Raw genomic sequence first — 25,860 nt, forward strand, 5'->3', positions numbered from 1 at the left:
ACACATCTCTGGTAAAAGTATCAATTATAACTACAACATTCAAAATATTATTTCACATATGCATGATTTTTTTTTTACCTTAAAATGTCTTTATTTTCTTCAGAAAAAATATTTCCCTTGGAAAAATGCCCAAATCCTCCCTTCAGGGTTGTTGGAAAGTTTCCCAAAAGCCTGAATGCTTCACCAACTGACCAGGAGGCAAGCTTTGGGGAAGAAAACAATCACACATAATCATGAGAATGTCTGTGTAATCTTTCTGCATTATTATTAAACAAATTATTTGTAATGGATGAACACTTTATCTTATTTTACCAGCGCTGAACATGAGTCCTACTAATTTTTCTCTTGCTATCAGTCAAGAAAGGCAAGCTTTCCAAAAATCCTTCAATAAATAAGGATTTATTGGTTTATTATGACTAACCTTGCAGTGTGAATTCATTCAGTAAGCAAATGTGGCCTAAACGCCTACCACGTGATGTGGGCGCTGTGTTAGGCTCCGTGGATGCAGACATAAAAATGATGCAGTTTCTATCCCCCAGGAAGCCCTTGGTTTATAGGGGAGATAGATGAGTAACAGGATAATTAGAATAAAGTGACAATACTAGTGGTAGCTGGAGAGCACCTTGAGAACAGGGGAGCAGGAAAGAGGGATCAAATAAATTCTGAAGTAGATATCAGTGAAATAGTTACAAAGGGGTTTTATTTTATCATTGCACATGCCTAAGTTCCCTTTGCTTACTCCACATTACCATCAGTGTTTGCACATTTTTTCTGTGGAAGGCCAGGTGGTAAATATTTTAGGTTTTGTGGGCTAGAGAGTCTCTGCTTTAACTATTCAGTTCTTCTACTGTAGGGCAAAATAGACATAGACAACATGCAGGAAAAAGGAGGGATGCTGTGTATCTCTACCGTTTTTTTTTTTTTTTTTTTGTGTGTGTGTGTGTGTGTTTTTTTTGTTTTTTTTTTTAATTTTAGAGAGGAAAGGAGAGGGAGAGAGAGCCCACAACCCAGGCATGTACCCTTGACCAAAATCGAACTCGGGACCCTTCAGTCTGCAGGTCGACATTCTATTCGCTGAGCCAAACCGGCTAGGGCAGTACTGTTTTCTTTACCAAACCAGGCAGCAATGTGAGTGTGTCCTGTGGGCTGTCGGGCGTCTACCCTGTTGTACATGACTTTTAAACGCTGGCGTTCTCAATCTTAGATGGTTTCTCTTCTTACTCTGTATTCTCTCCATAGGTGTTGTCATCCACCCTGATGCTCTCAAACACCATCTGTTTGCCAAATCTGTGTCCCTGGACTTGATTGATCATCTAAGGTCCAGACTCACCTACCAGGTACCCATGGAGCATTTATCCACAGGCTAATTCCCAGCTCTATCAACATTAATACAGTTTATCTCATGACCTGCCCGAAGCCTCTACCAAACTTTGTCCTGAGCAGCTTTTTCTCTTTCCACAAATGGTGATTCCATCTACCCATTTCCTCCAGGCAGAAAGCCGGAAGTCACAAATAGCACCTTCTTCTCCATTATACCACACTTCTTCTCTAAATTCAGGTACCTATAGTCTTTCAATAGCTCTCGCTGTGGCTGCCTCTCTGTCACCACTGCCACACCTGGGTCATGCCATCACTTCTGGCATGGACCCCTCTAATGCCTTTGGGACAGGTCTCCTGGGATATTTGAATCCGTTTTCCATCCACCAGCCAGACTGACCCTTTTAATGAGACCTCCAATAATGGCATCCTTACTTTGCACGGTGTGAAGGACTCCTTGAGCTCTGCAGATAGGCCAGCATCCTTACTACTCTTCCCAAATCCTACTCTCCTGGAGCAGCTTCAGCTCAGACCCATGAATATCAGTTTCCTGTTGCTCATGTAGCACATTGCCACACACTCAGAGGCTCAAAACAACACAAATGTATTATTTTATAGCTCAGGACATCAGGAGTTTGAAGAGGGTCTCAGGAAGCTAAAATCAAGGCGTTGGCAGATGTTCTTTCTGGAGGTTCCAGGTGGGAATTCATTTCCGTGTCTTTTTCAGTCTCAAGAGGCTGCCCACACTCCTAGGCTGGTGGTGGATCAAGATATATGTTATTGGAGGTAAACACATTTTGTAAGAGTCCAGGTGAGTGAATGTAACAAGTTCAGAGATTACAAATACTTTGAAAGGACTCGAAGGGACATTCCCGTAGTTGTTGGTGGTGAAAGTAAGACTAAGGATAAATAGAGACTAGAGCATAAAATGCCTTCATCATTTAGGATGCCATCATTGATAAGTAATAGACAGTTCACCTAATGAGGTCTTAAGTAATATAAGCTTCTAACTAGTGTCTGGAAGTGAGTAGCTCCAGATCGAGTTCAATAGCTCAAAGACCTTAGGGCACTGGATTCAAATAGCTGACATTCTTAGTATTGCAGGATGGCTGCCATAGCAACAAGCATCATTAGAGTGCCCCCAGAACAGTGCTCCAGATATGGAGGGAGAGAGTGAGAGCAAAGGGCATTCCCTAAACTCTCTTTTTTGTGTGTGTGTATAAGAAGATAAAATATTTTCATAAGTCCCAAGTAGATTTCTCCTTTTATTTATGGTTGCCAAATTTAAAAATTTTTTAGATGCTCAGTTAAATATTAATTCCAGATAAGCAATAGATGATATTTAGAGTAATATTCAGAATAAACACAAAAAATAGCTAACTTTGTTATTTAGTATCTGAAATTAGGAGCACTATCTATTTCATCTGACAACCCTGCTCCTGTTTCATTAGCAAGAGCAGGGTTCCATGCTCTCCCCTTGATCTAGTTGCAGGCAACTACGGATGCACTTACCAAGGCAGTCAGTGACAGATGGAGCTTAGCGCCCTAGGCCTGGACACTTCGCCAACCTGGACACTGGGTGTTACATGAGCAGCCAACTGTGTCAGCCACAGTCTGAGTAAATTGTTAATGTACTTTTATTTTATTCTGTAGATAATGTGGAAGTATTAAAGGATTTAAGCCAAGAAATGATGTAATTAATCTGAATATATTTATAAAGATGTCTGCTCTGGTTATAGGCAGAATGGCAACGTTAGAGGAAGGGATAACGGAGAGGAAGCTATTACATTTGCTGTGTCATAGAATGATGAAGGGGTAGGAACCTAAACAACAACAGAAGGAATTTAAAAACATGTAGGAGAATTTTATATGCATATTTATTTATCATACTTGTCAAGATTTCAGACTTTGAAATTAAAATGTTTGGTGTTGTACCCCATCTTTGTTAGAAAATATCTATGTCACCTTGAGTAAGTTACTTTATCTTACTGGCCTTGGTTTATTTTATCTGTAAACAAGTAGATAATAAGACTATGTGATTTATTATCGGCATTGAATGAGGTCATTCAAGTAAAGTGCTTAGCAAAAAAAAAAAGGAAAAACAATATGTGTTTAGTGAATGTTAGATGCTTTTATTACTTTGATTATTGTTTGTTTTATTATGCATCATGACTTATTAGATATGATGTGGAAGGAAAGACCTAGGATCCCCCCACAACTGCTCCACCATCATCTTGTCCATCTCTTATGATGACAACTCCTTACTTCCAAGTGCTTAGACCAAAACCCTGAGTGTCAACACTGACTTCCATTTCTTATCCCATATTCAATTTTGCACAACATTCTAAACACATCTAGAATCTTGCCACTGCTCACCTTCTCCACTGCTCCCTGGTCTGAGCATCTTCACCTTGGTGTCCTACAAACATTGCTCTTATAGGTCTGGGGCTCTCACTCTCACCCCCTGCAGTCCATTCTCAACACAGCAGCCTGAGCCATGAAATATTAAATCAGTTCATGCCAAGTCTTTGCTCAAAACATTGCAGCGGCTTCCCATTTTACTAAAAGTAGCAGCCGGAGTGCCTAAACTCAGCATGGCTGGCTCCCTATTACCTTCATCAGGTTTCCGCTCAAATCACACCATGTAATGGGGTTGACCTCAACTACTCTCTTTGCAATTTGAAGCTAGCACACATCCATTTCCACCAGCCTGGCATTTAAGGTTGCCATTATCTATTTTCCTTTTTGTCTGATTGGTTTTTCCTGTAGCCTTATTACATCCTAACAAACGATATAATTTACTTATTTATTATAATTATTATTTGCTTGTGGTTCCCTCCTTCCTCATTAGAATGTCAGTTAGGCAAGGGCAGGCATATTTCTATGTTTTGTTCACTGATATAGCAAAGTATCCAAAGCGATGCCTGACATATATTAAGTTCAATAAATATTCATTAAAAATATACATACGCATAGGTTCCACTTTGTCTGTCGACATAGATGTCATTTATTTTTTAAAATATATTTTTATTGATTTCAGAGAGGAAAGGAGAGGGAGAGAGAGATAGAAACATCAATGATGAGAGAGAATCATAGATCAGCTGCCTCCTGCAAGCCCCCTACTGGGAATTGAGCCTACAATCTGAGCATATGCCCTGACCAGGAATCAAACCATGACCTCCTGGTTCATAGCTCAACACTTAACCACTGAGTCATGCCAGTTGAGCTACTTTTTTCTCGATGTATTAACCACTAGTAGTTATTAAATGCTTACTCTGTTCCAGGCACAGTTCTGATGAGCTTGCATGCCCCATCTCATTGAACTTTTACAGGAACTTTGCTGTCTTCATCCTTTCGTTCTAGTACATCACAATAGCCCAAGGCAGTAGTTAGTTAGCAGAGAAAGTCTTGGCATCTCAAGCCATAAGTCATGGCTTTGAATCTTAGCTCTACTACATACCGGGTGTAAGACAAGTGATAGAAACCTCCTTTGGCTCAGTACTGAGGTTTACTCATTGGTATACTGGGCATAAATGATAGCACTGTCTCCTAAGACTGTTGTACTTCTAAGAGTTAACACATGGAAAGTGTTAGGATGACATCTGGAACAGAGTATACACTAAACAAGTATTAGCTAGTATCATACAATAAATATTTTATCAATTTTACATGTCTCGTGAACCTGAGGCTCAGAGAAGCCAATTAACTCAGCCACGGTGAAATAGATAGTAAGTGGCATTTAGGCCTCTAACTCCCACATGGTGTTTTTCACCCCCATGCAACAAGAAACACAAAAGGAGGAGCCCTTTGGGGGAAAATATAATGAGTTGAAATGTGGATTTCTGTATTTTCACCCCAGGATATTTTCCACCTAAATTTAGACTTCCTAGAGATTATCGAATCTCTGGCTCTCTATTTAATTTTCCCTCCACACTGGCATGCAGCAGACTTGAACGTTGGAAGACAGCAGGGTTCATGTGATTATTTTCCCAGTCTTTGCCAAAAGTCAGTCATTTAAAAGTTTTTGTGGCACAAGACCAACTGCTTTACACTTTACACATCAGCTGCTCCGTGAAAAAGTTGAAAATGTGATAGATTTGCTGACAAGCGTATTTTATGTTTGATGTGCATAAGATTTTTGCAGTGATAAAAATAGAAGCTGTTAAGAGTTACTGAGTGGCTTGTTTTTCCTTCTGTCTCTTGCAAATTTTGATCTTGAGATAGAGCAGGTGTCTCACTTGTTTTCACCTGTATCTTCTGCACGCACTTCTTTATTAATCAGAAAGTCTTCACACCTAGTATGTGCAAAGTTGAATGCTGGTTGCCCTGGGGACAATGAGAAGAATAACAAATGTTGGGGACAAACAGAAGAATAACAAATGAAGAATTGCAATCTGGTAAAAGAGGTGGGAAATATCTATTTGTCATGTCTGGTATTATAACTTTAGGAAAAACGATAGCCGTCCCTCATCTGAAGCATTGAGGAGTCTGCTCAACACTCTCCCAGGTTCCCTAAGCCATGGGTACCCAGTATGAGGGTGATTTTGTCACATTGTAAATCTAACCAGATATCTCACTCACATAAAAAGGCCTTTCATGGCATCCCGTGGGCGTAAAATGCAAAATCGTCACCATGACCAGGAAGGCCAGGTATGATCCTGCCCATTTCTGTGTGTGCTAGCCCACCTCCTGCTAATCTCCCCCTTTATCACTCCATTCCACCACACTAGATGCTTCTTTTATCTCTTAGCCATTCCAAGCTAGTTCTTCACTCAGAACATTTGTACTTGTTGTCTGTCTTCATCATATGTATTTCTGTATAGCTGATTGCTTCTCATTGTTTAGAAGTCAGCTATGTTCTCTTCTTTTTGAGTCCTTCCCATAGTGCACATCTTAAATTATAGGCAGGGATGTTTTCCCTCTTATTCTCTGCTATATCCTCATCGTCCAAAGTATCCACCACATAGTAGGTGCTTCATATTGCTGAGTGATTGACTGAATAATTTACTATGGATATATCTGCAATTAATAATGGATCCTCAGTGTCAAAAAAGAGTCATAGGAGAAGTTCTATGGGATGCCATGCAAGGGAGCGATCGTGCTGGAGCAGTCATCATGCAGTGGCTCATAGGGAAGAGGTGGATCTCAAAGATGATTGTTATTATTGTCATATGTACCTACTCAGTGCACACTATGTGTGGGACAATATTCTAAGTCTGTTCTATAGAGAGTCTTATTCAATCTTTGTAAAAACCCAGTGAGTTGAAACTCATTTTTACAAGTGAGGGGTCATGTCTTAGTTCATTTGGAATGCTGTGACAAAATACCAAAAACCGGGTAACTTGTAAACAATGAACATTTATATCTCACAATCCTGGAGGGGGAGAGTGTGAGATCAGGGTGCCAGAATGGTTCGGTGAGGTCCCTCTTCCCTGTTTCAAACTTCTTCTTGTGTCCTCACATGGCAGGAGGGGGAATTTTTAGGGATTCTGTAAAAAGTTGAAAGCCTTTGGAGAAGGGATTGGTATGGCTTGACCTGGGCTTTAGGATTATGGGAGAACAATTAGAAATTATAAGTTCAAACAAAAAGTAATTGAAGTTTATTACCCAATTAATAGTTTTCAAAAGTATTTTGACTCACAGCTATATATTTTGATTATCAGCAATCTCTGTGTTGTCACAGTCAGTATTATTAACTCCATTTTACAGATAAGAATAATTAAATTAAATTTAAAATGATGATGTTTAGATAGGGCAAATGATTTAAAATGTCCAAGGTCAAATGGGGAACATAACCTTGGTCTAGAAATTTTCAAAAAGTCATTTGGCCAAGTCTTAGATGTTCACCCATAGAGAGAATCATAGTTGTCACAGTTGTTACCTCTCATGTAGTGGCTCCTGTGTGAGGACCCCTCATCTGTGTGGGTTTATGGACAAAGAGGTGGCATTGCCAAGAAATGAAGGGCAGGGACATCAGAGACAGACTCCAGGTTTTTAAACATCAGCCCTGGATTTGCTCTACTTGTCTCTAGAGAGTTTCTGTTTGTTTGTTTGTTGTTTTGTTTTTTTCTTACCTTGCTTTGCCTCTTTTGCAAAGGGTTGTTCTCTAAATCAATGAACTAAAGATTATAAAGTACTTAGACCAGTGCCTGGTATTAAATAAACTCTCTTAAATATTTTGTTGTGTATGGTCTTCATAATAATTCTGTAGGCACTGTCATTCTCTTTTAATGCCTGAGGGGATTGAAGCCCACCCTCAGGACACCACACCCCAGGAGTATACATGCTGGGGGACAAGAAAGCCCTTGGAAAGAATCCCAATCAATAAACACTCTTTCTGGCACATTTGTGCATTATCACGGACAGGGAAATTTAACAAAAATTAAGTCTTCACACATTACAATGTGATAAAGCTACATCCCCCCCTTGACTGAGAAGACTGTAGAACGATGAATAATGAAGAAGATGTTGTCAGTATCTTACCAACAATGAGTTCACTGAGAATTTAATGGTTGAGCAAGGCAAAAGCCCTTGAGAAATGTTTCCCATTGTCCAATCTTATTATCTGCCTCATCTGATCTCTCACCTCCCCCTTGGATCTGATTTGGGCAGAGTTTAAGAGTACCTCTGGACATCAAATCAAAATCCCAGTGTTTCGTTACTGTCTGTGTGAGCCTAGAAAAGGTATGTCACTTCTTAGCACTCGCATTTCCTCATATGTAAAATGAACATAATGATTCTTAACTTTGAAAAAATCTTCAAATTAACAATCTATCATATAAATGTGTGATGTAGGATCAGTATTTAATAATGATGACAAGAACACTAGCACATCCTACTTGTTGGTGCATATGGGTGCTCTGAATATTGTTCTCCAAAGCGGTATTGTTTATTTTTTGTGAGGAAATCAGGTATTTCCAGGGCCTCTAAGACCATCCCAGCACCCTTTGCATGGACTGTTGTTTCTCTCAGTGTCCCTTGTGGCACAAGAACAATTCCGTGACAGAGCAGAAAAGAAGTGCCAATGATATCCATTAATAAGTGGAGCTGTTTCATGGTTGGTGAAGGAATGCTGGGCTTGAAGCCAGAAAGGCTTTGTTGAGATCATACCTTCACTCTGTGACCCAGGAAAGTGTAATGAGGAAGCAGAGACTTTGACTCCTGTTGTAATAGCTACTCACAGATATTGAATATTAGTGATGGGACAAGCACCAGGCTAACAGCTTTTCAAACATTGTCTCATGTAATCCTCTCTATGACCCTCATGAAGAAGGTCGGTTATTTTCTCCATTTTTGCAGATAAGGAAATAAATTCAAGCATTAAGGACTAGCATGAAGTCACACAGCTTGTAGGAAGGGGTGTGAATTCAAACTATACCATTTGAAGTGTGTGCTTTTACTCTAACCCCTGCAACCCAAGCTGGTACCAAAATATGGGGTTTGGAGCTCCTGCTGGGATCTCATCTGTTGACTTCTCTTTGCCATCTCTGTGTTACTGGGCAAGAGACTGGCCTCTCTGAGCCTTAATCTTTCTTGTCTGTGAATACTACATCTAACATCCTGCTTGTGTGTAGGAATCTGTAAGATGCCAGGCACTAGGGAGGATTGTATGAGACTGAACAGAAAATGCTGAGTCCACCAGCACCAGGTGGTTCTCTACTCAATGTCGCCCACCTTCCACACAAATGACCTCGACCTTGTCTCTTAGCAAGCTGTGCAACTCCAAATGAGTCATTTCAAACCTCTGAGTATCCATGAATAGAGTGGGGCTAAATGTGACTTACTTGAATGTGTTGTAAGGAAGATTAAATAGGAGAAATATAATACAGAACAGCCCACACATCATAGCTGTTTACTAGTATATTTCTCTCTTTAGGTAAACATTATATCCTGTTTAGAATATATAGGTAGTAACTGCTCTGTCTACTTCATTGTATCAAATTAGATTATCCCTTTGATATAATTAATATACTGATTAAACAAACACAAAAATACTATGTGGAAGCTGAGGATTACTATCATTGCTAAATTATTTTAATTCTATGGATAATTATAAAGAATGAGTAATTAACAGCAAACTACCTAGTGCTTTTTAATGTTATTTATTCATTTATTCAGGGCCCTTAATTTTATGAATCACTAATTTTTTACACATATATGAGAGAAGTTTGTTGCTTGTTTAGTTTGTTTCTAAGAATCCTTGATCCTAGAAGGGAGGAGACATTTTTTAAAAGGAGTATAACTAGTGGATGTGAACACAGATTTAAAAACTCTAATATTCTTGTATCACTTCCTCATTATTTCACAATTATTATTCCACGTGCTGATGTTCAATCTCCTCATTTCTGGATGATTGCCCTATTAATGGCAGAGTTGTGAGAATGGAATTATATATTTGCACTAGGGGCTATGTGTAATTGAGCTTTTTCTCTGCCTATTGCAAGCTTTGGTGTTTAAATTACTGCCAATACAAAGGTGGCTCTTGAAAATACGGCTAAAATTAGAAATCTTTTATATATGATACAAATTCTACATAGACTTGGACTTTACATTTCATGTTCAGACACAGAGTCTAATTTTTAAAACAAAGCACAGTTCTTTCCTAATTTTTAAAAAATTTATCCAGATTATATTGAGCAGTCACATTGTCCCAGAAATGATGTCAATCACTGAAAAGGGAAATGAAAGACAATATGAATGTGAAATAGTTCAATATGCAACATTATCTCACTTAGCTCACAGTGCATGTTGAGAGAGAGACCATCTGTAGCCTTATTGGCAGGGACAAACCTGAAGCTTGTACATTCACCTGAGTACAAATACTTCATTGAGATCTACTGGTATTTGGGATATTGGTACCCACTATCTGGCAGGCACTCTACTTGATGCTTGGAACATATCTGGGAAGAGAACATGCAAAACCTCTATTCTCAATCTACTATTATTCTAGTGGTGCAAACAGATCATAAAAGATTGAATATGCAAGTAGCAGATAGCTGTGAATAGCGTTAAACACTAGGCTGAAAATAAGGAGCTGTGGGGTGGTTCTGCGAAAGGCGTTCCAGAGGAAGACACGGGAGCAAAGACCGAGAAAAAAGGGAGGTGGCACCACAGGGACAGAAATGGTTGAAGTCTTGAACAAGGAGGCGTGTGAGGGGGACGAGTTCAGACAGGTGGTGGGTAGGGACCAGATTCTGCAAAACTCTGTAGGTGATGGCAAAATCTCAGATGTTATTTCCAGTAATGGGGAGGCATTACAAGGTTTAAATCAGAGTAGGTATTTCACTCTTTTATTTATTTATTTTTATATATTTTTAAAAAATATATTTTTTTTATTGATTCCAGAGAGGAAGGGAAAGAGAGAGATAGAAACGTCAATGATGAGAGAGAATCATTGATTGGCTGCCTTCTGCACACCCCACACTTGGGGTTGAGCCCGAAACCCAGGCAGGTGCCCTGACCAAGAACTGAACCATGACCTCCTGGTTCATAGGTCAACGCTCAACCACTGAGCACACTGGCTGAGCCATTCATTTAAAAAAAAAAAAATTTAGATGTTATGCTCTGGAAAATGGACAGTAGAGAGCAAGGGTAGAGGCAGGGAAAACAGTTAAGATGCAGGGTGGCCCAGGAGAGAGAGAATGTCACCTAGTACTGGGGCAGTGGGCTCAGAGACTTGGCAGGTTCCAGAAACAGGGTTTGTGTTAGATGGGATATGAGAGGAAGAGAAAAAGGGATAAGTTGTGGATTTTAGGCTTAAACAATTGGATTCATGAAAGTTTCATTTACTGTTAAGAAAAATTATGGACATAGGTTTTTTTTGTTTGTTTATTTTGCTTTTTAAAAATATGCCACTAGAGCTATTACTTATTCCATTTGGACATATTGCTTGAAATATAAAACTAAAGGTGTCCAAATTAGGCCAGTGAGTATATATGTTTGCAAGTCAAGATGTTTGTCTCGTAGGGTTTTCAGCCTATTGAAGTTATCTAAAGTCTGGGACAAGCATGAAATGACCTGAGGGAAGAGTTATTTACAGGAAAGAAATGGACATTAACATGAGCTATGGGCTTAGACACAGAGAGAAGAAAAATAATTTGCACAACATTTCCTAGCTGATAATTGGCAAACTTAAACCCTGTCTGACCCCAAAGTCCATGCTTTCATGTTTTGTTGCCTGTTAGATACTATTTTAAGTAAGCTTTTAAAATAAGTAGACCTTTGACATCCAGGGATGCTGAGAAGGGCCCTACAGGCTAAGGACACTGTCATATTTATGGCACAAAAGTTGAAGGGGACAGAGAGGGCTCAGAGATGGTGATTTTGTTGTCCAGTGTGGTTTCAGTGTACAGCCCGGGAATGTACACGTTGGGAAATGAATCCATCCAACATGTAGGAGTTGGGAAAGAAAACAACTATAGGTCTTTTTTTCATCACCCACCAGGAATTCATGCATGAAGACAATGTTCTAACTTATGCCCATTCTGAAATGTAGATGATCACTTATGGAAATGTTTTATTGTCATCATATATGAACTAGAGGCCCAGTGCATGACATTCTTGCACTGGGGGGGCGGGGGTAGAGATTCCCTCAGCTTGGCCTGCGCCCCCTCACAGTCTGGAACCCCTCAGGGGATGTCTGCCTGCTGGCTTGGGAGCCAGCTAAGCCAGCAGCAGGCTGACATCCCCAAAGGTTCCTTATTGCTGCCGTGGAGGCTAGAGGCTCTTGCAACCACTGCTGCGCTCGCCAGCTGTGAGCCGGGAGGCAGTGTCGGGAGCTTGTCCTGCCTCTGAGGCAGCGCTAAGGAGCAGCGAGCCCAGCTTCTGGCTGAGCGGTGCTCCCTCCGTGGGAGTGCACTGACCACCAGGGGGCAGCTCCTGCATTGAGTGTCTGTGCCCTGGTGGTCAGTGCACATCATAGCAACCAGTCGTTCTGCAGTTCGGTTGATTTGCATATTAGCCTTTTATTATATAGGATAGCTCTATGTGAAAGGAATTAAACAGTTGCTGTCTGTGACTCTCAAAGATAGAGTTAAAAAGAGGCACTTTTCAGTGAGTCAGATTTATACTCAGTTAAGAAAATGAATCCCAAAGTGGCTGACCTCTCTAAACACAATTGTTTCAAAATGTTTCCAATCACCACAAGTGTTCAAACACACATTAGGTTAAACATTCAGTAAAACGTTCCTTACTTGTCACTTTTTTCCCCCCCTTCCAACTTTCCAGTACTTGACCAGTGTCTTATTCTGTTTGGGCCACTATAAGAATCCCATAAGCTGGGTGCTTTGATGACTAACATTTATTCCTCACTATTCTGGAGACTGGGAAGTCCAAGATCAAGATACTGGTAGATTGGGAATCTGGTGGGAGCCCACTTTCTGGTTCATAGATAGCAAGATCTGGAAGCAGAGTTCTGAAGACTGAAACCTGGAACAGAATAACGTGTTTAAATATAATCTACCAATCCCTGTTTTATATCCAGTTATATAGGCCACAGAGCTTTGCTGCCATGAACAAAAACGTCTTCCAGAGTCAATAATAGTGTCCCTTGTGCTTCGCTCAATTGGAGAGAGATGGGGCCAGAGAATAAATTGACCCCCTCTACTCTTCTTCTGACCATAGTCATTGAGCAAGCAAGTGCTCTTGCTAATGACACTTTCATTCATGTGCATTATTTTCTAGGAGGTTGCTTTGTCCCTGGTGTCCCTCAACACAGGACTGACGGATATATCTGGGCATCTGTGAATTGGTAAATAACTATAGAATTATTTCTCAGGAACTGTCCTTTCGTTGAGTTTTACATAACTGTACCCTGTTTTACTTAAAAATACCCTGTTCCTTTTGGAGTGGAAGAAAAAGAAAGGAGTGGAGGGAGAAGTACAGTAGATATCCTAATTAATTTTAGGTAGCTATTAGCACAATAATGTTGCAGAACAAAATGTCCCAAAATCCAGTACTTTCAAAAACAAGCTTTTGTTCTTCTGTCCATGGATATTTATGTCAATGATGGTTTGGCTGATCTAGGCTAAGTGGTTCCTCTTCAGACTGTGGGTCACCTGGGAGTGATTCCAAGCCCTGGATTGTGTTTACGCCCACTTCCACCTGCTTATTTTTAATTATGATTTTTTTGTCTTAGCAGAAAAAATAAGAAACATTCTTCTCACGGATAATTGCCCGAGCCCAAGAATCTGATGTCACTGGGTACAGAAGTTTACTCTGCCCACAGTGAGAACTAGAACCCAAATTCTCATCCAGCCTAAATCAGATAACCCCATATGAAGTCCCTTCAACTGCAAAGCAAACACAGATGTGCATGACATCGGGAACATTTCCTCTTACAGGTAAGGTGCCCTAGTTCTCATGTTAACCTGAACTATGTACCTTACATTTGAATTTGAGAGGCAGCTTGTAAAATGCAAGACCATAAAGGACTGATCTCAGCCTTGGCTTCCTCATGTCCTGGATTTCATTCAAATTTGTTAGGTTGCTTCACAATCCATGCCTTTGCTTATAAAGTGGCTTTTGCCAGAAACACAATCCCTGACCCCATCTTTGTCATTTTGACAAATACATTCTCATCTTTCAAAACTCAGATCAAGGGACTCTTTTCTTAGAATGTTTCCAGTGTTTGGCAGTTAGTAAGTGGCTAACAGTTTTTTTGTTGTTGAATAAATAATCACATCTAAACCCCTCCTTCTAAAATGAATTAAACGGAGACCCAGAAAGTAAAAGTGACTTATTCTAAGTGACACAGTATGCAGTCCCTTTAAAAATTTTTATCCAGAAGTAGTGACAGATGCAAACTGCAGGTCGCCAGTCCTTAGCAATATTAATCTGCTTGAGTCATTTAAATGGCCAGCTCACAAAGACTTTCTCAGATTAGCACTTAGAAAATCCATTGAATTGCAAAGTCTTAATTTTAATATCATTTCTTTAATAATTTAAGACCATGATAACTTTAAACTCACCTTTTCCCTTTTTAAGTCACTGACTTAGAGTGAAGTTTCTTCTTCTTGGTCTTTATAAAAAAAAACATTCTAAAAAAGCACACATCTAAAATAAGGTCAAGAGGAAATATTTGGGACATTTGGATGGAATAGTCACAGTAGGAAATGAGTGATAGCTGAGCAAAGCAAACCTGGTCTCACAAATATTATCATTTTTGCCTCCTTGGGGCACATTCATTCTATTCTGCCTCCATTGCTTTATATTTATTTATGGTGACTTCTCCTCCACCTCTCTTACACCAAGTCATTTGAATGGGCTTATTCCATGTAACTCAGCCCCAGAAGGGGCATGGGACTCCAGTGTGTGGGTAGCAAGCATGTCTATCCCCTGGCCACAAAGGACAGAATGCTCAACACAAAGCATTGCAAAAAGGATTCTATTCCATAGCTTTTCCTGCAGCTCTTGAGATAGAAAAAAACCTTTTCTGTTGATCTTACATATAAAAGTATATCCTTTTACCAGTGCAAGTGGCTTCCCTTCTGTCACTGTATTAATCCATCAGGACCAATAGTTGGAGAAGAACTAAATCCTTTAAAGCTCCTGGATATCATGATGTCTGAAGCCAGACCACTGGCAGGAATTCTCATATCCGTGAGCTAACATTTCCCATTTTCTCTCACATGAATTTGAATTGGCTTTCTGACACTTTGAAATGTGAGTGAGGTCTCTGACTGCATCTGGGAGCTCTCCAAGTAGCTCTCAGAGCTTATGATACAGAGTCAGGCCAGGCGGGTGGCTTATGTGCTGAGCTTAGCAACAGGCCTATGGGGAAGGCCCAGCAGGTGGAGGGGGAGGTCCAAATGATCTGAAAGATAAGGGAGAGCTTCAGCAGGGAATGCAGCAGAGAAAGGTGATGCCAATTCTCCCCATCCTTCTGCAGAGCACTGTAGTGTTTATAGTGCATTCTTGCATATGTTGCATATCATATCCAGTAACTTCAGCCAATACTCAGAGAAATTACAGTTTTCTTTAGATCATGTCACCTGGAACTGGTAAATCTAGATGCTTGGCCCTTTTGCTGCTAACTGATGTAATGCTCTTTATAATTTGAAACACAGGAAATGAAATAGAGAGCAGTGTATCTGAAGGCAGATAGTGACACTCAACCCCACATGCAAACCTATAGAAACCATGAGTGGACAAGTGGTGCACTTATATTCAGGGTTTAAGGCAGAAACCTAGTGATTGAAATTGGAAAACAAAGTGAGAAACTAGACACAAAATATAGTAATACATTACTTTTAAAAAGTGTTAGATTATAGGGATTCTGAGCAAATTTTTTTAAAGAATTAAAATGTTTGAGAAGTACCTGTACCTAATGACACTCATTAAATGCTCATGATTTTCCTGTAGAGACAATGAAGAATTTAAGAATTGTTACATGTAAAATTTTAGAAGTAATATGGGAAGGTTGGGAAAATGAGAAAGAATATGAAAAATAATGAAGAAACTGGCATGAATGTCTTGTTAATTGGGATTTACTTTGTTCTTAAAGAAAATAAAAAAAAAAAACATTAGAGTTAATATATATATGTAAAAGGCTAATATGCAAAGTGTCCCCTCGAGAGTTTGACTGGGAGACCAGGAGTTTGATCGCTCTCTATGATGTGCACTGACCACCAGGGGGTGGTGTGGAATGAAGAAAGGCCCCAGCTGGAAGCTGGAAGGCCTCGATTAGTCCTGATTGCCAGCCAGGCCTACGGACCCTACCTGTGCACAAATTTTGTGCACCTGGCCTTTAGTTATATATAATTTTTTTCTCATCTCTTCCCAAATATAACTCAGGGTTTATCCACATCAAATATAAATCATGCTGCATTCTGGGTCAAAATTCTGACATTTTGACAGGTAGGAAATAGAGAGTCAGGTCATTAAATCACTTGGGCAACTTTTCTTTTAATCATTTGCTTGATATAATGGGTTTTAGTCATTTATCAAAGGGACTGTAGATGTCATTTTCTAATTTGCAGTCTATTTGAGACCTGCTTGGGGAGATCTAATTGTCATTCTTCATGGCAGAATTTTGGAGCTAGTTTATCCACACAGCATAGTTCAGATCTGCCACTAAGATGCTGTACTATCTTAGGGAAATCATTTTCTATTTCTGGACTTGAGTTTCATTACACCTAAACTAACGTAAAGGACTTGGAATCCAATGTAACTGCAATAAATGGTTCATTCCGTGTCCAATATTCTGAGTGCCATTGCAATTAGGAGAAATGGAATGTTTGTTCTTAATGTGGAAGCATTTTAAGGATGAAGAAGCACAGAAACATCCCCCAAGTCCCCTGAGGTTACAAGTGAGAGCCATGTAGACTCCTCTCTGTAAAGCAGGTGATACTATGATTGCCTGCACTCAAACCACTGACTTGGGATGACCTAGGTCTCTGATGATACTCATAGTTGATTCTGAGTGAAGATGTGTCTTTGTTTATTTTGTTTGTTTGTTTGTTTGGTGGGTTGTTTTGTTGACGGATTAGACATATTGTTCATGTAATTGAACATAGATTTTTAGAAACAGGCCACCTGATCACTGTTTCATTCCCTTTAGTTTACCTTGGCTGCTATCTAATTCAATGGATTTCATCTGTCTCACAGAATCAAGTGAAGCTTTTGAAATATATATATATATATATATATATATATATATATATATATAAAATCTAATAAAAGAGTAATATGCAAATTGACCATCACTCCAACACATAAGATGGCTGCCCCCATGTGGTCAAAGATGGCTGCCCCCATGTGAACACAAGATGGCCACCACAAGATGGCAAGCAGGGGAGGGCAGCTGGAGGGACCAGGCCTGCAAGGGAGGGCAGTTGTGGGCAATTAGGCCAGCAGGGGAGGGCAGTTGGGAGGGACCAGGCATGCAAGGGAGGGCAGTTGGGGGTGATCAAGCCTGCAGGGGAAGGCAGTTAGGGGCAATCAGGATGGCAGGGGAGCAGTTAGGCATCAATCAGGCTGGCAGGGAAGTGGTTAGGGGGTGATCAGGCTGGCAGGCAGAAGCAGTTAGGGGCAATCAGGAAGGCAGGCAGGTGAGAAGTTGGGAAACAGCAGTCCTGGATTGTTAGAGGGATGTCTAATTGCCCGTTTAGGCCCGATGCTACTGGTAGGATCTGGTCTAAATGGGCAGTTGAACATTCCTCGAGGGGTCCCAGATTGGAGAGGGTGCAGACTGGCCTGAGGAACACACACCCCCATGCACGAATTTTGTGCACCAGGCCTCTAGTACAGTGATGGCGAACCTATGACACGCATGTCAGCACTGACACGCGTAGCCATTTCTGATGACACGCGGCCGCATGCCGAGGATGAAATATTTGCTGCTCCTGAGGATGAAACATTTGCGACTAGGGTCTTGGAGTTAGTTTTTTCCTCAAAGTGACACAATACACGAGTTATGCTCAGTTTTTTGGTGAAGTTTGACACACCAAGCTCAAAAGGTTGCCCATCACTGCTCTAGTATATGTGTGTGTGTGTGTGTGTGTGTGTTTAAGAAGAAACATTTGACAATTTGTAAATGCCCTTACACATTTATTTAAAAATTCAATGATAAAAATGAGATTATGTTTTCATGATAATGATATTAATATAAATTTTGGTAAGATGCCACATCATAGTAGAACAATGCTGTTACTTAATTTGCACAACAGAACAGAAATGTGGTTGGCATTGTCTGTGCAACACCTGTAAATTAAACTTGCATTCCAACAGCAACATTCTACCAAACAAAATTAAATTTGTGCTTGTTAAAAGAGTACAAATAGTCTTCCACATATGCATTTGGAGTAGTTGTACTACAAAATTTTTGATGTAAGACTGGTGTGAAATAAAACAACTATATGCTTAAGGATAGTACATATGGTCTCTCTCTGCTGCTCATCTCCAATCTGATTCTGGAAATGTTGGGATCCACTTTATAAGTCATTCTAGGTATCCTAAGGAGAAAGTGAAGATGTTTGAAACAGATTCTTTGACTTTCTTTGTATGTTTTTTCAAAATAAATTAATATTTTTATAACAGTATTTAATAATTGGAGCTTAAAAATACAAACTTCAACTACTGAGGCCTTGAGCCCATTTTTACCTTGCAAACAAGAAAACCTTAAATTTATTTTTACAACAGGAAGGGAAGGATTGGACAAAATAACTTATGAGTTCAATATTTAACTTTGACATTAAATAATTAATTATATTCTGTTTATTTCAACTCAGGGAAGAATGTTAAGATGAAGTGTCTCTATTATATTGGATGAATTTATATTCTTTACCCAATGGGATGAAATTGAGGTGGCCTACAATTTTGCTGCAGTTAAACTTAGTGTAAAAAATGATACAGGGACAACTTAGTTGACTAGTTTCTAATAAAAATATCAGTCAAATAAATGAGTTCTGACTGAGGGGGGAAAATAGTATGTTTGAAGATAAACACATTTAAGCTAAAATATTTAAATATATCAAAATTTAGAAATGAAAATATATTCAATTTAAAAAGTTATTTTTAACTTTACTAGGCATCTTCACAGTTTACTTAATTAAAATAGTCTGTTCTACAAAAAATAATTAATTGGAAGTGTCAACAATTTCCAATTTATTAACCATAATATAAAACTTGAAGATAATTGCATGTGATTTTATGGAAAGTGTTAAAGACAATTTTTTTTGAATTTTTCCCCAGAAAAAAATTACCTGTAACACGGTGTTATAGACAGATATGAACAAGAAACAATTTCAAGTAACAAATATGTATTAACTAGAGGCCCGTTTTATGAAGATTCGTGCAATAGGTCTTCCTTCCCCTGGCTGCTGGCACTGGTTTTCCTCCAGCACCTGGGACCCAGGCCTTTGCTCCGGCCTCAGTGGAGAAGCCAAGCCTCTTCAGTCTTCAGTCTTCAGTCTTCAGTTGTCTTCAGTTTTCAGTCTTCGCTCGGTACCTGTGTATGCAAATTAACTTGCCATCTTTGTTGGGTTAATTTGCATACCCACTCCTGATTGGCTGGTGGGCATTGTGGAGGTATGATCAATTTGCATATTTCTCTTTTATTAGTGTAGATGGCCAATTTATTTTTCTCTTAACCACATGGTGAATATAAACAATTATTTTACTGTGCTCTACTGTATGTGAATATTACAAATAGATGTTATTTTATTCTTAAAAAGAATTTTATATTTGCAAACATATTTTGAAAATAACTATGTTGAAAATTCACCTGTAATAAAACCTGTTAGTCAATCAATAATTACATGAAAATATATTTTGCATTCACTATCTTAACCATTACTCATTTCTAACTTAAGTTATGTGGTTAGTCACCATACACTTACTTTCTTCAATGTCCAGTTAAGAATTGGCCAACAGTCTTCTATTGATGAAAAACCGAAGAGTAGGATGGTGATTCTCCATTGGCTATTTTACACACTCATCCTGTTCTTCTCTGTATGGAAGATTTATCTTTTTTGCTAAGTTAGTGTTTCTTAAGGCATCACTCAAGAAAACATCTACTGTCCAACATCTGAATTATGTGAGAAGGGTATGACTGCAGATTCAAAGATGCCGATCCAGGTATATAGAATTAGAATCCTGGAGGGCAGCAGAGAATTAGCATATTTAGTAGTCTTCCAAAGGGTATCTAAAAATTGAAACCTGCAAAGAATAGGACTCAAACTCTAACTCTTGTCCACTTTCCAGGTGTGCTGTAATAAATGCAATACCCCACTCCATGTACCGTGCCAGGCCTCTAATCCTTTACATCAAAAGGTCAGCTCTCTTCAGGATATGGAATTCATCCTTAGATCCCTGATATTTTATGTATCCAGTATTGAATGGATGATTGGATGTCAAAGAATAGAACATGATGAAAAGAGAAAGGAGCAGAGAGGAAGAGAATAGCTGCATCCATCTATTAGGTTGGAGAATCATCCTTCATCCCCACCTATAGGAAAATGTGGCTTTTCATTACCTAGTCAGCATAGTCCCTACGTCTCTAAACAAGAGGCAGGGGGTGAAGTTGAGCTACAGCACATTGATGTCTTTGTACTGAGAAGCCATGCTGTTTCAGGCCAGAATGAAGTGTGGATGTAGTCCAGAATTGTGTTCATCAGCCAGCTCTATCCTACCTGTCATTGGCAGGATCTTCCTGGGCTTTGGTTTATGATTATTGGTTACCATTAGTAGAACTTTCATAAAAATATCATAGTTTAAAATCCATGTCTTCATGTTGCTCTCTTACATAGTGTTCTATGAGCAGGTCTCTGTAATTGAGACCATGTAAAAGGGAAGAGGGAGAAAAGAATCGAGCTGATGTCATTAAATACATGCACACATGTAGATTTGACAAAGAGAATATTGGTGCTATTCAATTTAAGGGAGAATTAGGATTGAGGAAACTGGGATATAAATGATAACAACATGAGTTTTTATTTTTATTTATTTATTAAGATTTTAGAAAATTAGTTTTGGTAAGTATTCAGGCTCATATTCTCATGAAGTAGTGAAGGGTAGGCAGAATGATCTTCGGGAATCCAAATATAAAGAGGACACAGTTGTGCTAAGTGAAATAAGTCAGACAGAGAAAGACAAATACCATATGGTTTTACTTATATGTGAGGTCTAAAGAGAAAAAATAAACAAACAAAATAGAAAGAGACTCATAAATACACAGAATAGACTGATGGTTGTCAGAGAGGATGGGGTTGGGGGTCTGGGTGAAAAAAATGAAGGGACTGAGAATTACAGATTGGTAGTTACAGAATAGTCATGGGGATGTAAAGTACAGCATAAGAAATATTGTCAATAATCCTATATAATAAAGATGTAATATGCAAATGGTCATTATGCTGTGAAGCGTAACGACTGACCACATAACGACTGGATCACGGATCAGCAGGAGGGTGGGGCAGCGAGCTACAAGTGGGCGGCGGAGAGCTACAGGAGGGGGCAGGGCAGCAAGCTATGAGGGAGGGGCAGCAGGGCAGAGAGAGCTACAGGAGGGCAGGGCAGCAAGCTATGAGGGAGGGGCAGCAGGGCAGAGAGAGCTACGGGAGGGCAGGGCAGCGGGCGGAGTGCTACTGGAGGGCAGCAGCGAGCTACTGGCGAGCTACTGGCACACTGATTTATGCGCAGGGTTACTAGTATTGTAATAACTATGTATGGTGCCAGGTGGGTACTGTGAAATCAGGAGAAACACTTTGTAAAGTATATGATTATCTAAGGACTATGCTGTACACCTGAAACTAATACAGAATAATATTGCCTGCAAACTATAATCTATAATAATAAAAGCATTGTATGTTAATTAGACTGGATGTCCTTCCAGATGTCCTTCCGGACGACCTTCCAGACGAAGCCGTGACAGCGGGGGCTGAGCCCCTTGCATGAATTTTGTGCATCAGACTTCTAGTCAAAAAATAAAATTAAAAGAAAAGAGGACACAGTTGAAGGATTGTGAACAAATGTACTCTTTGTCATAATTACCAGACATAACAGTGATGATAACAATTGTTCATCATTTTACTATTTGTAGTAATTTTTAAAAAGACAGAGGACTCTTTTCAAGAAAACAAAACAATTAAAAGCAAGAACAGTTAGAAAGGTAACTGAGGGAGGGAGATTCAGTGACATGAAGTCAAATAGAGGAAAAAATATCCATGGCTAAAGCCTGATTTTTTTTCAAGGTGAGGGAGAATGAATACAGTGTCATGCTGAGTGGTCACTTGGGAATTATCATTGAGTATTTTCTAACCTAATTTTTATTGACGTCTCAAGTAAATATTCCTAATACTTACATTTCCTGTTCACTGTGGTTTTCCCCTTAGAACACAGGGAATGATTTTTCTTTCTTTTAATTGACCAACAAGCTCAACATGGAACTAGGGACCATGGATCACCAACGGGACCAGACCTTCCTTTGTTGTTCTTGGGAGGCAGGACTGAGCAAATCCCTCAGTACATCCATGACAGAAAAAGCCTGGAATTTCAAACTGCAAGTGACTTGAAGAGGGGAGGAGGAACTTGAAATGCCTTTCATTTTATTTTATTTTTTAAGAATGTCTCCATGTAAGGGGAAAAAAATAGATCCTCTGCCGTAAGTGTTTCACTGGGCAGTTTTTTAAATTAATGCAGTTTAACTATTACATTAACTTAATGGCTATTTTCCCCTACTTTAACCATGTTAAATGTGCCGGCAATAATGAGCTTCTAATGCTGTCTCTTTTAAGTCTCAGAGGCATCTTTAGAGCTGCTGCTTATCTCCTGGATCATAAAGCTGCATAATTTAGTATTCAAACAATTCATTTAAAACCGAGGCCCTTGGAATCACCGTAAAATTAATCAGAACAAAGTCATCTTAACCCATCAGTTTGGTTTATCGCTAGTTAGCAAATGTGCAAGTGAAAGTGAGATAGAAATGTTGACTGAGCTGCAATTGTTTGTTTTTTTTTTCTGGATGGAGTCCCTACTCCAAGAGATATCAACACAGGTTTCAAAAGGTCATGGGTCACATTTCCAATGATTCCTTTGTAATTGTGATAAATCCGGACTTCAACTTTGTTCCATACTGTTAATTCCAGAGCTACTTCTCAGCTATGTATTGTTTTACTCTCCATTTATTATTTTATTTTTAATTCATTCATTCATTTATTGAATTCCAAATTTGACAACTAGGGGAAATTTTGCCACAACTTAAGAGTAATTAATTAGAATTACTATTATTTTATTTTGAAAACAGCTTTTAGAAAATTTTTAAGTTATTTTGGGCATGTTTTTCAATTATTAAGACCTTGATGGGGACCCATGGACTTAAATTTCCAGAATATCCAATTACTAACAGAAATTATAGTCCTATTAGAATATCTTGAAGCTCCAAAGCTGTGTTAAACTGTCCTGGGGAGTTGTTGTCTTAGTGAAATCCTCTAGTTTCTCAAGCATATCTGTAACTCATGTTTAGACACAGTTGAATTTTTTAATTGAATTTTAAAATTCCATTCTGGAATGTGAGAAACACTGGGCTATGAGTTGTATCTAGGTCCTGGAGAAGTAGGCTGGTCTCTTACCATAAGCACCACAGTTCAGAGTGGCATTCCCCAAGGTTTGACACGTGGAATCTCAGAAAATGTTACATAAATCAAGGGGAGGTATATGCACAGATGCAGAAATGATGAGTTATATTTATTTTTCCAAAAATACCTTAGCCAAGTCAGATCCTTGAAAAGCCTAGAGCACAGGTTAACACACTTTTATAGGAAAGCATCAGGTAGGACATGTTTTAGACTTTGCAGATGATTTGCTCTCCTTTGAAACTCAACGCTCTCAACTTTGCCTTCATAGTACTACAGCCACCATGGATTATACCAGCAGAAAGGGCATGGCCATGTTCCAGTAAAACTTTACATATAAAAATGATGGCATGTTGCCAACCCTGAGTTAGGGAGCATGAATCTCTAATAGAAAAAACAAACAAAAACTATTGGGATTTAAACACGAATTTTACCATAAAATCATGTTTCTTTTGTTTGAGAATCATCTTGTAAAACTATTGTGTGAAAGAATATCCATTATGATATGGAAGTAAAATGGGAAGAGTGGGCTTTGGGATCTAAGTGACATATGCCAAGGCTTTAGCACTTCATTTGGATAGCTCTACAATCATTGACAAATCATTTAACTTTTCCAGCCACATTGAATCCATTTGTGAAGTAGTGAATAAAATATTGGCACTTTATACAGTTGGTGTGTGGGTTGAAGGAGAATGCATACATTATTTTATGGCATGTGGTGGCCTGCAATAAGTATGAATCTCCTTATGATGTTTACTTATCTCCTTTCAAAGACTATTCTTAGTCCTTCTTACCTTTTGGGTACTTGATTTATTGGGGTGATCACTTATGAAGTTATATAAATGCCTAATCACTGTGTTGTACAGCTGAAATTAAAATAATATTGTATGTCAACTGTAATTAAAAACAAATTAACAAACAAAACAAACTAAAGACTATTATTACTGGATTTTACTTTTATTTGCATTTTCTAGTCTTCCCCTTTAGTTCCCAACAAACGAATGTGAAGTTTCTTAATGTGTGCTTGTGAATGACAGTGAGTAGATCCATTCTTGTCTCTAGTCATGGGTCATTTAACATTTCTCAGTGTGGCTGGATTTCTCTGAGCTATTTGGCTGATTTTAAAGCTCAGGGGTTCTCTTTAAAGTAGTTTTGTTAGTGAGAGCTGATTAAAGGATGCTGAAGGCTGGAATTAGGGCTCATCCTGTCACTCAGTCTTTTTCTTGTTATTTTTTATAATAGTATCAAACATTTGTTGAGGGTTCACAATTCGACAAGCCCTGTCTTCAGGTCTTTCTGTGTACTGAATCACTTAATCCGCAAAATAATCCTATGGGATAGTTACTAAATTAAACCTGAGGTTAGAAATAAAGAAACTGAGGCATAGAGTGAGTGCATGACTAGCTGCTCAAGGCTACACCACTGGTAAGTGCAAGAGCCAGAATTCAGGGCCAGGTGGTCTGCCTCAAAGCCAGCTCTCCCAATCGCCCACTACACTATTTCCACCCTGGAGGAAAATTTAGCATCTTCCTTCAGAAAATACTTTTGCAGCATTTGCTAAGATATTTCTGAAATGAGATCATTTGGGTAACCTGAGGCAGTGTTGTGTGGTATAAAGGACCTCAGCATCCACGTTAGATAAATCTTGATCGATGCTGACTCTATCACTCACTGCTTCAGTGACCTCACATCACTTAGCATTTCGAATCCTTCATTTTTGGAAAAAAAAAAAAAGATAATTATACCTACCTCATGCATCTATTTTGGGAAAAAAAGATTAGTTATGCAATTACAGTCCCAGGCACTGAAGAGGTCTCATAAGTGCTCTTTCCTCTCCACCTCTCTCCTCTTTATTATCTAAGGGGTCTCAAATGGATCAAGGCAAGCCAATAACTATTATTCAAGGATTGCACTTGAGAAAAAAATGGGCAGTCTGCCCCATAACATGTCTTCCCTTCTCTTTTAAACAGCTCCCTTCTTTCCCCCGGCCCTCCTCCAGCGATTTGGTGTTCTCATGCCAATTTTTTCAGCGAACAGTAATATTTCCTTACATGTGATTAGTACTGGACTTTCAAATCCCTTTACTACTGTCTTCTTATTCCAGCCACCCCCCATAAAAATTCAGTGAAGGAAAACATTGCCATCCCATGCAATGTAAGAAATCTGACCCTTAACATGTAAGTTACTTATATAACCAACCACCAAGGAGAGGTGACACCAGGGTTTGAATCTTCTCATCACAATATACCAAAATGGGTCTATGATTGTTCTTGCATATTAGGCCCTACGGATGGTGCTCAGTGCTGTGGTGGACACAGAGCTGGGAAGGCAGTGTTCCTTTATTAAGTTTATGAAGTTTTTCTTTCCATTAATGTGAGATTCCCTCTTCTTCCCCATCAGTCCTCCTCAGATGGCTTTTGATCTTTGAGAGCTTCTCTAATCTGCATAGAATAAAGAGAAAAAAGGCAATGTATGT

Source organism: Eptesicus fuscus, chromosome 2, assembly GCF_027574615.1.
Source record: "Eptesicus fuscus isolate TK198812 chromosome 2, DD_ASM_mEF_20220401, whole genome shotgun sequence".
In the NCBI taxonomy this organism is placed as follows: domain Eukaryota; kingdom Metazoa; phylum Chordata; class Mammalia; order Chiroptera; family Vespertilionidae; genus Eptesicus; species Eptesicus fuscus.